Below are 6,000 nucleotides of genomic sequence, written 5' to 3' on the forward strand. Positions count from 1 at the left end.
ATAGAGATAAGCTCTGAAGACCCAGCGCTGAGGCTGTTCCAGAGTTAAAGGGAAACCTCTGAGCAAGCAGGCTGCTTCCTCTCCAGTGAGCGGGCAGAAATCCTCACCAAGAGCTGCCAAAGCAAGGCTGGGAATGCCAGGCCCCAGTCAGGCGAGAACAACAGGAGACGCTCGGAGCAGGGGAGATGGGCTGGCTGCATAGCTCGCTCGGGCCTGCTTTTCAGAAGAGATGGCCACCTGTAATGCTGGCTGCCATCTGGACGCTCGGTGTCGAATATTCGTCTCATGTGGCCTCTCCAATACTGGAGGTTTGCAACCAAAGTAGCCAGCCCTATACCATCCTCTGCGAATCTCTGGGGCTGAATGGTCCTTTTGACGCTCCCAGGATACCACATCCTCCACCCAAGACGATCGTTTCCTCCCTAGTGTTCTCCTGCCATCAACTTCCCCTTCCATTGGCTGTAAAGATGCATCCCACTGGACCTCTTACAGGGTGCCCTTCCAATCAAATCGCTCCCCAGAAGCTCTCTGACTCGTGTCTGCACAGTTCCATGGTTAGGCACCCCAAAGCAGTGGCCATTCTCGGAAACATTGGGCCCAAGTGTGTAAAGGTCATTTACGCCTGCAATTAGTTGGGGGCTTAAAAGTGAACTCCCCAGACCTGGAGGCCCATGATGTCATCTGGAAACATCTCGTGTGTCCCTCACCATAGAATTCATTGTACTCCGCTGGAGAGCAGTAACCATGCTGGGCAGTACCATTCTGCCCCTCATGCTGGGTACGCAGCAGAGAGGTCCTTCTGTCATGCCCAGACCTAGATCTCTGACCCGAATGCCTCCCTGAGCAATTTCCTTGTTAGCTGTTGTAGCATTGGACCTGCTGCTGAAGTTACAGCTCACTTGTCAGTAGTTTCTTGTTCCATCTTACAGGCTGGTTCCCCACGTGGTCTTCTCCGTGTATCTGACTTCTCACCTCTTCTCCAGGAGCCACCAGTGACCCTGACACACCACATATCAATCTGCAGGTGAATGCTCCCTGCTTTGACTGACAGCAGGAAGGTAAGAGTGGTCTGAGATGCCCAGATGTCGTCTCCAAGACAACCCAGGGATATACATCCCAGGCATCTTTGTTAAGGTTCTCAACTATTCCAAAGTTCATTCAGGAGCCAGAGCCACACCAGAAGGGGTGTAGTTGGTCTGACTCACTGAAGTCAGGACTGGAGGGAAGGAGGCAAGCTTGAATATCCTCAGTCGTCTAATTCCAGGGTGGAGTAATGATTTATGGAGTTATCATCACAATCTAACCCTCTTCCTTCTGCAGAACAGTGGGCCTGTCTATACTAATGCAAAAAGGCATTGCTGCAAAGGGGCTGTTGGAACATCCTGAGCTTGTGACACCTGGGCCAGATCTTCAGCTGGTGTAAGTGGCATGCTGATTACACCAGCTTGGATCTGGCCCAACATTTCTAGTTATATACTTGATGTATGCACATGCTCCAGTAAAACGGGACATCCATCCATCCCCCTCTCTGCAGGTTCCTGTCAATTCCTGGAATCTACATATAAAGATATAGACAATGGCTTGAACCTGAATCAATCCAGCAGCAAAAGCACATTGACCATCTCCCACCGACCGCAGCAGGTGACCCAGGCTACTTGAGACCAATGTGGGAGTCAGGAATAAGGTGTCTGTGGATGAAACGGTTACGTTTTACAAAGAGTCAACACCCACTTTCAGCCAGGATAACTCACGATTTACATTACACGAGTCAGAATGTGCGCACACAATCTGTGCAAATCTGCATGTTTGTATGTGTGTGGGCACATGTATGTGTATTTGTATTCATCTGAGAATGCCGCAGTGCAGCAGGGCACACGTATAAAAAGTGTGCTTGCAGTTATTACTACATTGGTTCACAAATACATTTGCATGTGCACACACTTCCTTTGAAGGCATGCAGGTATGTTTACACACCCACGCTGGGTTGACACACATTTGTGTCTCCTTGCACATGTAGTGTCTATATGCCTGTATACACAGTATAAACTCTAAACTACCAGCCATGTTTTCATTTTCATTTTTCTTTCCCTTGGGGATGAACATTCATCAGACTTTACAACTGTGTTTAATACCCACATAATTTAACTCTACTACCAGGAACAATTGTGCAAGTTCAAACAAGTTCCTAGGCCACAGCTTTTCATCAGACACTAGAAAGAGTGTGCCAGTGAACCCCACAGCCACGCATTTCCAGCAGCCCTGAATGGCATTGCTGGACTTTGTAACCAAGGCCCTGCTGCTAAATTATACTTCATACAACCAGGCTTGAGTCAGAACTCACTAACCCTGGGGGGAATCAAGAGTAGCCTCATTGAGAACAATGGAGTCCAACCTGTGTCAAATGGGGGCAAGGGGTTCAGAATCAGGCCCAATGGCTATGAATCGATACTGTGGCTGGGCTAGGATTCTTGTGAAAGGGTGGGGCAAATTAACTGCTGTTTCACAGTCTGAGACAACATGTTTGTGCTTCAGCAATAAACCTACTGCAGGCAACAATAAAAGCCCTTGTTCTCTCTCCATATTACTGAGCACATGTCCAAAGCTCTGGGAGAACCTTAGCTAACCTCTCCTGCCTTTGTGAGAGAATCTCTCCTTTGCTCTGTTGTGCACCCTCCCCACCTGTATCCTCATTAGCACCAAGGGCTTAGCCCAATGAACTGTGCAGTCACTGACCTGGGCCCCACCACTGCAATATCTGAGGACTTGTGTATGGCGTCGATAAAGGAATCCTCACAGGTACCTCTCATGTAACCATCCGTACAATGACTTGCACAGCTCTGGTGCTGTGTGCATTCTGATTAATAACGGCACTGATGGCAGGTGTATGCGCTACGGGAGCTGACGTGTCTCCAGGGAGAGCAATTATCCTGGGAAAGCTAATCTGAGGTGGTTCAGTGGGACATAGAGGCCCGTCACGACCCACATGGCAGGACGAGGTAATCAACAGGATTGCAGCGTTAGTACAGTACAGGGGAAATGGAGGCCTGTCCACCCTGCAGAATTCAGGCTCACCACAACAGCTGAGGCCATTAAGCCTGTAACAACTCTCTCCTCTTTAGAGGATAAAATCAATACAGAAAAGCAGAGCAATTTGGTTGCAACCCAGATACCTTGGGGGAGCTCAAGGGGTTCACTCCCAAAGTGGGTCTGGCCTGTTCCATTCCTCTGCCTCTTGGAATCCACATACGCTTCCTTAAACACAGCATTTGCGGTGTAAATCAGCATAGCTCCTTTAGCTTCAACAGAGCACCAGTGAGTTACACCCGCTGAGGATATGGCCCCACAAGTCTCATCTAACAAGCCTGGCCTTTGGGTTCAGTATAGAAAGATCTCCCCCTTCCTGGGGTGGGCATTTACAGCGGACATTCCCTGACGCGAGGGCTGTGTCATCGTAGTCTTTTTAAATGATCTTCCAGAAAACTGGGGAAGAACAGATTCTTACCCTAACCGTCTTTCCACTTTGTTCCTTTTATTACTGCTTAATAACAGTGGACACAAAATCACCAGCCTTCGCAAATAATCCATGTTCCTGGTATCATTTGCATTAGACAGACGAGAAAGGACAGAGCAACAGGAGGCTCAGACTGTAGCTGCAGGAACCTAGGCAGTTATGGGAAGTTGGGGATCAAGTCACTCCTGGCCAAATTCCCACATGTATAGATTCCTAGATCCTAAGCCCTGAAGGGACGACTGTGATCATCTAGGCTGGCCGCGTGTATAGCGCAGGCCACAGAACTTCCCCCAAATAATTCCTAATACCGCCTCCGAGCTTTTCGAATAATGTCCAGTCTTGATTTGAAAACTGTAATTGATGGAGAATCCATCACAACCCCTGGTAAATTGTTCCAGTGGTTAATTACTCTCCCCATTAAAAAGGTACAGTTTATTTCCAGTTTGACTTTCTCTAGCTTCAATTTGCAGTCACTGGATCACGTTCCACCTTTCTCTGCGAAACCACTCAGAGCTGCCAAACCCCAGAGTGAGCTCCAACTGACAGGGTCCTTCTCGCAAGAATCCGATAGGCGTCTAACAGAGCCACTGGCCAGGGCAGGGAGGGCATTTCTATATGTACCATAGATAGATATGGTGCCTGAGAAAGTATTTCATTGACACCCGTACTTCATGTAGGGAATGGCTGATTTGGAGACAGCGAGGCACTTCTGTACAAGGTACGGTAGGAATGTCAGTCACGTAAAACTCGGTCTGTCCACCTCGCTGCATTTCAAACGTGCCCATCACTGTGGTGTGAAGGCGCCATGGAAATAAACAAGCTACTCCATGAATTGGGTGTGAGACAGGATCTCATCTCTGCCCCACTCCACACAGCCATGGCCAGGGATGGGAGCTCCCCATTAGCAGAGCTGACTGCTCTTTGGGGACTACCCCGCTCTGTGGCTAGCATTACTGAGCCATTCAAAGCAAAGGCAAGGAAGGAAGGGGGAACATGGGCGCGGGAACTGGGGGGGGGGGGGGGGGGGCTGTCGCACCCCCTGGCTTGGAGTAGATTCCAGTCTATACAGGTTTACAGTTTGGTTCAGTGGCTCTCAGCCCCCCACCATAAAAGTTGTTCCAGTGCCGCTGAGGGGGAACCTCCAGCCCTGGGCTCCTCTCACGAGCTGAGGTTTGGGGATGGAGCCAGGGCTCTGCCCCAGCCCCCGGCCATGGGACAACACCCACCGCACAGCTCACCAGAGCAGCCCCCGGGAAAGCCCCCCGCCCCTTCAGTAAGGGCAGCTCCAAGCGGGGGCCATTGAGCCCCCCGTGTCTGAGCGCGGAGCCCAGGGGACAGGCTCCAGCCCTCCGGGGCCCGTCCACGCGTCAGACACGGACCCACGTGGGGCACCAGCCCGCGGCTCTGCAAGGGGCCGGCTGGGAGCGCATGGGGCTGTGCCTGGCCCTGCTCCGCCTCGGGACCTTTCCCCGAAGTCAGGCACCGGCGGGTCCCCGGCCTCCCGCTGCACCTGTGCAAGCGGGGCTGGGCTCGGCGCGGGACTCGCCGGCTCGTGTCGCCGCGCCCGGCAGCCCGGGGACCCCGCAACCCAGCGCCGCGAGCGGCCCCCGAGCCCCGGCTCTCCGCGCCGCCCAGAAAATCCCTCCTGACCTGCAGCTGCCGCCTCCCGTCCGGCCCGGCGCGCCCCGCGCAGCACCCGCGACTCTGGCTGCGGCTCGGCCGGCCCAGCAGCTCCCCTCGCTCACATCTGGCCAATTGCGCGCCAGGGGTGGGACCCGGGACCCGCCCGCGGGCGCTGCCTGCCAGGAATGCGCTCGGACGGGCCGCGGAGCCGGGGTCCGAGCGGCGCTGGGCATTTCCCCACGCCGGCAGGACAGAGCCGCCGCCACCCCTGCAACACCGGGGAGCCCGCGCAAGCTGCCGCTGAGCTCACTCAAGGCGCCGCCTGGCTTGTTGGTTCTTTGTTTGCATTACAGCAGCGCCTAGCGAGGGGCCGGGACCCGCCGGTGCTAGGCGCTGTACGAACCAGGCTGGCCTTGCCCCAGACAGCCAGCAATGCAACCCTAGCGCGTCAGCTCTGGGCGCAGGGACTTTACAGCGCACGGTACTTTGTTATTTGCATTAGGGTGACACCTAGGGGACCCCAAGTGAGATCAGGCCCCCACTGCGCCAGGCGCTGCAGGGACACAGCAGGCTGCAGGACACCACCCAATGATTCTTACTGAGGCCCTGTCTACATTTAAAAGTGGTGCCAGCATGGATATGTCGGGGGTGAGGGGAAAAGATTCCCCCTCAACATAATTGTGCTGGCAAAAGCCCAGTGTAGCGATGAATGTAAGAACAGCCACACTGGGTCAGACCAATGGTCCATCTAACCCAGTATCCTGTCTCTGGCAGACGCCAGTACCAGATTCAGGAGGAGTGCACAGAACAGGGAAGCTGGAGCATCCACCTCTGTCTTACCCTCCCAGCTTCTGGCAGTCAGGGGT

General features: G+C 53.5%; 1 protein-coding gene across 3 annotated transcripts in view; it reads right to left on the bottom strand.

Annotated features, from left to right (window-relative positions):
- KANK3 (KN motif and ankyrin repeat domains 3) overlaps positions 1 to 5,239 on the bottom strand; it is a 47,019-nt gene extending 41,780 nt beyond the window's left edge. For all 3 annotated transcript variants that reach the window (XM_024214411.2, XM_024214410.2, XM_024214408.2), the window contains exon 1: positions 5,162 to 5,239. The gene's annotated coding sequence lies outside the window, so the exon portion shown is untranslated. The remainder of the gene's footprint in view (positions 1 to 5,161) is intronic.
- Positions 5,240 to 6,000: the final 761 nt, after the last annotated feature.

Source organism: Terrapene carolina, unplaced genomic scaffold (assembly GCF_002925995.2).
Source record: "Terrapene carolina triunguis isolate 2854851 unplaced genomic scaffold, T_m_triunguis-2.0 Scaffold662, whole genome shotgun sequence".
Lineage (NCBI taxonomy): Eukaryota > Metazoa > Chordata > Testudines > Emydidae > Terrapene > Terrapene triunguis.